The sequence below is a fragment of the Schistocerca nitens genome, chromosome 5 (assembly GCF_023898315.1).
Source record: "Schistocerca nitens isolate TAMUIC-IGC-003100 chromosome 5, iqSchNite1.1, whole genome shotgun sequence".
Lineage (NCBI taxonomy): Eukaryota > Metazoa > Arthropoda > Insecta > Orthoptera > Acrididae > Schistocerca > Schistocerca nitens.
This window is the reverse complement of record NC_064618.1, coordinates 571,515,094-571,525,338: the sequence shown is the minus strand read 5'-3', so window position 1 is coordinate 571,525,338 and position 10,245 is coordinate 571,515,094.

Sequence of the window (10,245 nt, the reverse complement as noted above, 5' to 3'; positions counted from 1 at the left end):
GAAACATATCAGACCGATATGGTTTTATTCACAGAAAGAAAGGGAAAGAAGTAAATGTACTTCGATGTGAAACTATGATTCCTAGACTGTCGCACAGATGACAAAATGGTAGATATCTAAATAGACGACAGAGGGATAGAGAAACAATTGAAATCGCTCAAAAGAGGAAAGGCTGCTAGACCTGATGGGATACCAGTTCCATTTTACACAGAGTACGCGAAGGAACTTGCCCCCCTTCTTGCAGCGGTGTACCGTATGTCTCTAGAAGAGCGTAGCGTTCCAAAGGATTGGAAAAGGGCACAGGTCATCCCAGTTTTCAAGAAGGGACGTCGAACAGATGTGCAGAACTATAGACCTATATCTCTAACGTCGATCAGCTGTAGAATTTTGGAACACGTATTATGTTCGAGTATAATGACTTTTCTGGGGACTAGAAATCTACTCTGTAGGAATCAGAATGGGTTTCGAAAAAGACGATCGTGTGAAACCCAGCTCACGCTATTCGTCCATGAGACTCAGAGGGCCATAGACACGAGTTCCCAGGTAGATGCTGTGTTTCTTGACTTCCGCAAGGCGTTTGATACAGTTCCCCACAGTCTTTTAATGAACAAAGTAAGAGCATATGGACTATCAGACCAATTGTGTGATTGGATTGAAGAGTTCCTAGATAACAGAACGCAGCATGTCATTCTCAATGGAGAGAAGTCTTCCGAAGTAAGAGTGATTTCAGGTGTGCCGCAGGGGAGTGTAATAGGAACGTTGCTATTCACAATATACATAAATGACCTTGTGGATGACATCGGAAGTTCACTGAGGCTTTTTGCAGATGATGCTGTGGTGTATCGAGAGGTTGTAACAATGGAAAATTGTACTGAAATGCAGGAGGATCTGCAGCGAATTGACGCATGGTGCAGGGAATGGCAATTGAATCTCAATGTAGACAAGTGTAATGTACTGCGAATACATATAAAGAAAGATCCCTTATCATTTAGCTACAATATAGCAGGTTAGCAACTGGAAGCAGCTAATTCCATAAATTATCTGGGAGTAGGCATTAGGAGTGATTTAAAATGGAATGATCATATAAAGTTGATCGTCGGTAAAGCAGTTGCTAGACTGAGATTCATTGGAAGAATCCTAAGGAAATGCAATCCGAAAACCTAGGAAGTAGGTTACAGTACGTTTGTTCGCCCACTGCTTGAATACTGCTCAGCAGTGTGGGATCCGTACCCGATAGGGTTGATAGAAGAGATAGAGAAGATCCAACGGAGAGCAGCGCATTTCGTCACAGGATCATTTAGTAATCGCGAAAGCGTTACGGAGATGATAGATAAACTCCAGTGGAAGACTCTGCAGGAGAGACGCTCAGTAGTTCGGTACGGGCTTTTGCTGAAGTTTCGAGAACATATCTTCACCGAGGAGTCAAGCACTATATTGCTTCCTCCTACGTATATCTCGCGAAGAGACCGTGAGGATAAAATCATAGAGATTAGAGCCCACACAGAGGCATACCGACAATCATTTCTTTCCACGAACAAGGGAGAACCGATAGAGGTACTCAAGGTACCCTCCGCCACACACCGTCAGGTGGCTTGAGGAGTATGGATGTAGATGTAGATGTAGAATATAAATATTAAACTAGGAACTTAGCATCACGTATAGTACTTCTTTTTTCGAGGCTTCTCTCCGACACAGTAATCACTTGTTTTATCATAATTAATTTCACTTTCAGTTTGCAATACAAATAATGCGTCAGACCTTCATGCAGTTCACTAGTATGGAGATATTTTTTATATAATTCGAAACAGAAACAAATGGCTCTGAGCACTATGGGACTTAACACCTGAGGTCATCAGTCCCCTAGAACTTAGAACTACTTAAACCTAACCAACCTAAGGACATCACATACATCCATGCCCGAGGCAGGATTCTAACCTGCGACCGTTGCGGTCGCCCGGTTCCAGACTGTAGCGCCTGGAACCGCTCGGCCACAACGGCCGGCCGAAACAGGAAACGACCATTCAGTTGAACAATTAGATACCATCTTTGAAAGGTGCATTATGAGGGCAAACATACCGCTTAAATATAATTTGTCAAGTTCTTTGTTTTTTACGAACGACAAAAAGCATCATTGGGATTAGTCTGTTTTTCATTGCTCACAGTACTTCCTTAACCGTTATCATAACGATGCTCGTTATCACGCAGCTTCCGGGATTCGGGGAGGGGCGCCAGGCCCGGATAGAATCTACCCAATTGATTAACAATGAGCGCCGGTGTGCCTACCAGCCTGGCTGCAGTTTTTAGGCGGAAGGGGACGGGGGCTTGGGGGTAGGGAGGGGGGGGGGAGTCGGGAGCGTTTAAAGTTTAAAGGTTATTTTTTATGTTTTTCTTAAATAACTCGAAAACTACAGCCTCAAGCGAAAACGATTCCCAGCAAAAAAATTAACCTATATTAAATTACACACAAAAAAGGTCCTAGAACGAGGTACTGGCGGAATTAAAGCTGTGAGGACGGGGCGTGAGTCGTGCTTGGGTAGCTCAGTTGGTGGAGCACTTGCCGGCGAAAGGCAAAGGTCCCGAGTTCGGGTCTCGCTGCGGCACACAGTTTTAACCTGCCAGGAAGTTTAATAAAAAAGGCCCTATTAATATTTTCTCTAGCAGTTCTGGTTTCGGCATTTCAGGAGATCGAAAAGTCACAGGTTATTAAAAATAATGTTTTAATCGTATAAAGTTAATGTTTATTAGTAAATGAAGAGGGTTAAGAACAAATATTTCATGTCTGTAGCACGTGTAAGTGCAGTAGAACAGTGTTAAGGGATAAATTGAGTTCTAGGAAGAAGTAGGAGAGAGGGGTGCAGGGTAGGTAGGTCGCCGGATTGTGGTCATGAACTTTCTTACTTTGTTGTTCTGCAAACAACAGTGAGCAGGTAAATCCCCACTCTCTTTGCTCCACCACCTCACTACAAACAAGTACGTGGGGTTTCGCGAAGTTACATTGGCCCATCCGTAGCTCGCCTCATCAGTCACTGGCGACGCAGTGCACAGACACGCCTAGGTCTGTATATTTTCCACGACGTGCATTAACACTACATGGAATACAGATATGAATTACTAATAACCCTAATGGAAGAAAGGCATGTTGACAGATTCTACATAAATTACGTGAATCTCTGCGCACTTCTGGAGGGGAAATAGCTTCCCAGTCATCATGAATGGTAGTTGTAGTGTTTTCCGGGAAGGCAACTGTTCGCTTTTCAGTTTACAGACAGACTGTATCTCGCCAGTTATCTGTAAAGCTCTCTTATGTGAGCAGGCAAACTAACTTAATTGAGAGAGTATTTACGTAGTGGAATTATTTTCAGTTTATTGAGTACTAAGCTGAGAGCTACAATTCATAATACAGAATGGATGGTGTTTTTGACCTTGTGGGAGACTAAGTGTATTAAATACACAATAGGTTCCGGTGTACTCTGCATGAAGCACTTGTATGTGGTGTACTCGTAAGCTAGCAGATAGCTAATGGAAAAGCTGTGTGCTGTGTTGTGTTTAACACTGCCCTGAAACCTGTCTACTGGAACGATAAGATACCACATGGTTGATTGATGTACAAGGAAACCTTCCAGACAACCGAGACCAAGAAACGATTATGAATTATGTTCTCTCTGCCTATAGGTTTAGTTGTGTATCTGTAAACTATAAAGAAATTGTTAACACTGACTCCAACAAAGACGACATAAGTATTACATACGTTATATTAAAATTGGAGAAATATGTTTCTCTCACCTCAGGTCATTATTTTCCGTAAGTCTTTGTCAGAAGAAATGCTTCCAAATGTTGCGGTTTTTTTTAACACCACCACCCATATGCTAACCCAAGAGCTTTTCACCAGGAGACTGGGGAATTTGGCAAAAACAGTTGACACAAAGAAAGAGTATAAATTGTTAATCTAAAAAGAGCAAACCATTGTAGATGTGCAAGCAAGACTAACAGATTACTTTAAACACATTACATGAAAAAATCTGGAATTGACTTCGCTTACAGAATGCAAGTGATTTTGGGATCGAATGAAAATGAAATTTTATTGATGATCGATGAAGTCATTTTCATTCAAACGGGACCGTGAATAAGCAAAACCCACTTACTGGGCTCCAGAGCAACCACACCTTATCCACCAGTCTGGTGTGCTCTTGGCTCTGTTGGCATTATTGGACCTTATTTTTTTGAAGAGAACGGGGCCACAGTTACTGTTAATTCGGTTCGTTACATTCGCATGCTTAAAACTAAGAAGAACTAAGAAGACGACGAATCCCTTTAAAACGCGTTTGGTTCCAGCAGGATGGGGCAGCATCGCACACAATAAACACTTCAACGACAGTTCTTAGACGCATGTTTCCTGGCCGGATTATCTCACATTTTGGCAATGTTCTTTGGCCTCCCAGGTCTCCCGACTTGTCAGTATGTGACTTTTTTCTGTGGGGGTTACTTAAGAACTGTGTCTATAACCACAAACCACGAAATTTGGACGAGTTGAAGAATGCAATCATTCAAGAAATTGCTGCCATCCCTGCAGAGATTTTAGTCCGTGTGGTGGAGGATTTTGAGAAGAGACTTGAGTCCTGCATTCGAAATGATGGATATCACCTTGACGACATTTTTTCACAAATAACTTTGTTAACTAAAATGGCAAAAATTGAGCTTTGATTTTGTGTAAATAAACATGCATTAATTTTAAAGTTGGCTGAGTATTATTACATTAAAAATCGTCCGTCTCCCGTGTGTCACCCTGTACGACCAGACTTACCGGACACGCGAAGTAATTTGTGTTACTACATTAAGACAAGACGTTGTTTAACATGCCGCGCGGGCTCAGCCGAGCGATCTCAGGCGCTGCAGTCATGAACTGTGCGGCTGGTCCCGGCGGAGGTTCGAGTCCTCCCTCGGGCATGGGTGTGTGTGTGTTTATCCTTAGGATAATTTAGGTTAAGTAGTGTGTAAGCTTAGGGACTGATGACCTTGGCAGTTAAGTCCCATAAGATTTCACACACATTCCGTTGTTTAACATCGTTATCAAAATTCTCGAAAACTTCTTGACCTATTTATTTTAAATTTTTACATATATACGAAAAAAGTGGTAATAAATATTAATTTGGATTTAGTAAAAGTAAACCTTCAGGTTCGACTTGTAGCGATTAGAGCGCTTAATCGACGCGGTACGATGAGCAATCGGACGTTCCGACTTCAGACAGTGTGTGCTCAATTTCCTGATAACTCTGCTGGAACACATGAAATGATCAGAATAAAATTAATATCGTAATGATCGTAGGTTTCTATTGAATGCAGACACTAGCATTTATGAATAAAACGATTATTATTCAATAAATCAGCTATTAAACACATACATCCAAATGCCCCAGAGTCCGAAACAAGAGTAAGTAGCCAGAAAAGGAAGTTCTCGCTTCCTTAGCCAAAGTTTGTTACAAAAAAAAAAAAAAAAAAAAAAAAGAGATTGCTTATTATGTCGTATCCATATTGTCATGAGTTCTAATTGATGTCCATTACTGAATCATAAATGTAACTTAGAGGATGATGTTTTGTTCGTAAAAATAACAGGCAAAGCTGATACCAGACAGATATTTGTAAAAAGAATCTTAAGGAAATCTAATTCATCCACTAAGGCAGTGACTTGCAAGGCGATTTTTCGACCAATACTTGAGTATTATTTAACAGTCTGGGACTGTTACCAGATAGGACTGATAGAAGAGACAGAGAAGATCCAACGAAGAGTGACGCGTTTCGTCAGGGATAGTTTAGTCGGCGCGGTATCATCGCGGAGATGGCAACACACCCGCGGCAGACGCTACTAGACAGGCGTTGTGCATCAGTGAGAGGTTTACTACTGAAATTTCGAGAGAGTAAGTTCTGGGAAGAGCCGGACAACATATTACGTCCTCCCATCTATACCTCGTGAAATGACCGCAACAAGAAAATTCGAGAAATTAGAGCTAATACAAAGGCTTACCGACAATTCATTCTTTCCAGTAGACATTCGCGAATGAAACAAGGAAAAGGACATCAGTTAATGGTGCCATAAGTATCCTCCGCCATCGATGCAGATGTATTGATCAGCCTTATCAATTCTCGGAAGAATTCCTTTTGCAGTGCATTTGAAATCGTGTTTCAAATTTGTGGATGAGGTCTGAGCACAGGATCAGTTCGTAAGGTAACGTTTAGAAAGCTTTTCGCTCACTTAAACTGCAAGTACCCTTTTACGGTGTATTCGAAACCGTGTTTCGATTTTCTGGTCATCAGTTCGTATGCTAACGCTTAGGAAGCAGTTCGCTTAAACTGTACGCATCCTGAAAACTCTATTTCTCTTTTCCTTGCTAACTTTTTCTTCGAGGAATGCGGATCCAGCAGAACCGCATTCACATTCAGTTGCTCGTTTATGCCATTTTCTCGGCCATATTGTGGCCCACGTAAACTCTTCTGGCACGAAAATTTATGGCTATAAACATCGTTGGAGAACAGCGCCCTACATTTTGCTTAATAGGTGCTTGCAAGTCGTGTGGCTGGCAATGCTGCAATGCTATATTGTCGGCAATATGCAGTTTCTGTGCCCATGTAAACATACCTTAAGACTCACTATTCAGGTAACTACTTTTTTCAACGGTCTACTCACTATTACCTCGTACTTACATCAAGAAAGCAGCTCAGCCATCAACCAGAAAATTGATTACAAACTTAGTGTTTCAGGCAAAGGCACATCGAAGGTCGAAGTCATCATCTCCCTTTCGCATGTCAACTAGCTCTGCTATAGAGGTCTGTCGCATTTGTTAAGATCCTGAACTTCCATTCGAGAAGATTCAGGTTCAAATTCCCGTCGGACAGTCACGATGTAGCATTCCGCAGTTTCGCTAAATTGCTTAAGGTAAAAGGCCTCGATGTTTCCTTCGAAAAGTACACTGTCGATTTGGCTCACAAAGCCGCGCATGTGCTCCGTCTATAATAGCTTCACCCTCGCCGGGAAGCTGATCCCTAATTTACCTTTCTTCCTAGTTTTCATTTGATGTTTGACGTGGAAGCCATGTTTGGCGCTAGATAGTGGGAGTGCTAGATTACCTCAGCCGCCCTTATCAGGCACGTTGCTTGCCTAAACGCACGATATACTGGCGCTGCTAAGCTGTTATCGAATGTGGTATATTGGTGACCGCATGTCTGCAGCGATACCGCGTTGTTTGTAAAGTGCTCGCACTGCTGAACAACTCACGTGGCTGGTGATACAGCACCTCGTCTATCTAAACTTCAACCTGTTGGCAGTAAAGGTGATTTGTCAAAAGTGCATACGTCATTAGTCTCAGTTTGGCTAACCATAACACGTATGCGCGTGTGTGTTTTTGGAGATTAAGGGCGTTCAACGGCGTGGGTTATCAGTGCCCTTACAAATATTAGAAGAAACGAATGTAAACCAAATCACTTGTTTTCTACTTTTCACAAATGAATTCTTATTTAATGAAACATGTTCCTCTTGATAACAGAATATGGAGAACTGAATGAGACATGACGCTGTTATATAGAACTTTTTTTCTTTATTATGGATTTATTTCATTTTTTACTTTTATATTTCTCTTGGTTATAACATGATGAACAGCGATAACGCAATGAATTATGCACCTTCTTTGTAAATAAATTGATTTTCGCTCACGTCCTTGCTTGAGCAGAGTTAGTTACACCAATAAGGTACCAGGAAATTTTACATGTTGTGCCATTGTAAACTGTAATATCTTCAGTACTGTATAATTACCTTAGAATTTACTTTAAATAGCCTCCCCAATACAATCACAGCAACAGCTGTCACTGGTGCATCATTATCGCAAAGTTGTTTGAGAAGCATAATGTTGGTTAATGTTCATCAGCAAAATCTTATCCATTCTGTCGATATTCCGTCTCTTTTCAGGGGCACTAAACGCGAGGACAGGAGAACAAAATGGTCAAGTGCGAGTAAGACACGCGTACTCAGGTGTTTCATGTAAACCTAAGTAAGTACATATTTACAAATCATACACCCTGGGAATCGACAATCACAACGATTTTTGCCTGTTTTCCATAGATACTGGCAAGACATCGGTCCCGGGAATTCCAAGACCGTATCAAATCTCAACAGTACTACAGTAGTTCCGCAGACTAGCCCGGACGTAAAAAAAGGGGGGGGGGCAGGGGACTCCAGCTTATATGTAGATACATAAGATTTAATAAAATATTTTTATTTACTTACTAAAACCTGACTGCAACTTACATTTTATGTTTGCCCTCTATAATTGTTCTCTGTTATGCTTATGACGGAAAAAATTACAATTTAACAATTTTGAGCGTTTTTTTTATTTTACTTGTACTGTGAAACTTTGCTTCTTGCCAAATTTCACGATTCTATGTCAACGGAATGTGCACTTTACTCCGGTCAAATGGTGATCAAAAAGGCCAAATAGCGGAAACTTTTGTAGTAATTTTCTGAGAAGCTTGATGTATGTTTTCGAGGGTTCTGAAGCCGAATTTTCAAAGTCCCTCCAAAATTTCGGCTCGGTAATGGGTCAAAAATGGAAAAGACCTCGAAGAACTGGGACGTCATTTGATTTCTCGCGTTTCTGAAACGACACAATTTTCGGCAAAGGTGACTATTTATGAAAATAGAGAGCATCAAATTTCCCATAAAATATACGTCGGTACTTTTTTAGTCAGACCTACATCATGGCGTGTAGCGCGTGTTGAAGTTGGCGCGATTTCAAAGCTGAGGAGACGGGTGATCTAAATCCTCGTACGCCCCCTTTCCCCTCCCCTTTTCACACTCAACCCCATGCTCTACCGTAATTTGTTGCTCACCAACTGCCAATTTCCATCCTCCAGTAATATAACGATGTTACTGCAGTAGATGGTAGTTGATACTTGCCTCGGTAGACGCGTAAGATGTTTGCGAGGTGCCAATGACCTACCCCCTCTTGACAGGGGGAAGACTGGTCCTTGTGCGCCGGCAGTTGTTCAGGAGCTCGTCCTCTAGCAGTTCGCCTCTGAATTGCTTCAATGACGTCTTTCAATTCGACCTGGTGCGGGTCTAAAACACTCTAGCAGTACTCAAGAGTAGGTGGCACCAGCGTCATATATGCGGTCTCCTTTACGGTTAACCACACTTTCCTAAAAGTCTCCCAATAAACCGAAGTCGACCAATCGCCAGTCCTCTCATGCTCATTCCATTTTATATTGCTCCGCAACTTTAGGCCCAGATATTTAAACGACGTGACTGAGCCAAGCAGGACACTACTAATGCTGTAGCCGAACATTACGGGTTTGTTTCCCCTACTCATCAGCATTAACTTATATTTTTCTACATTAAGAGAAAGCTGCCAATCATCACACTAACTACAAATTTTGTTTAGGGCATTTTGTATCAACCTACAGTCACTTATCTTCGACACCTTCCTGTACATCACAGCATCATCAGCGATCAACCAAAGATTACTGCACACTACGCCAGAAAATTTATTTATATGTAAAATAGCAACGGCCCTATCACACTCCCCTGGGGCTGTCCTATGTTACCCCTGTCTGCGATGAACACTGGCCGTCGAGGACAACATCCTGGGTTCTATTAGTCAAGAAGTCTTCATATCGGTCACATATCTGGGAGCGTATTCCGTTTGCTCGTACCTTCATAACAGTCTGCAGTGTGGTAACGTGTCGAAAGTTTTTCGGAAATAAGGAATCAGCCTGGTGCCCTTCACCCATTGTCCGAGAAAGAACAAGCTGGGTTTCGCACGAGCTATGCTTTCTGAAGCCGTGCTGAGTCGTGGACACGAGCATTTCGATCACGAGGAAAATTATTGTATCCGAACAGAGAATATGCTCTAGAATTCTGCAGCAAATCGATGTTAAGGACATTGATATGCAATTTTGCGAGTCATTTCTTTTACCCTTCTTATATACAGGAGTCACCTGTGCATTTTCTAGTCGCTCGGTTCTTTGCACTGGTCGAGAGATTCACAATAAATGCAGACTAAGTAAGGGACCAATGACGTAGAAGTACTCATTGTACCCTTCTTATACACAGAAGTCACCTGCGCTTTTTCCAATCGCTTGACATTTTGCACTGGTCCAGAGTTTCGCGGCCAATGACGTACAGTACACTTTGTAAAACCGAATTGGGATTCCATCCGGACCGGGCAACTTACTTGTTTTCAACTCTTTAAGTTGTTTCTC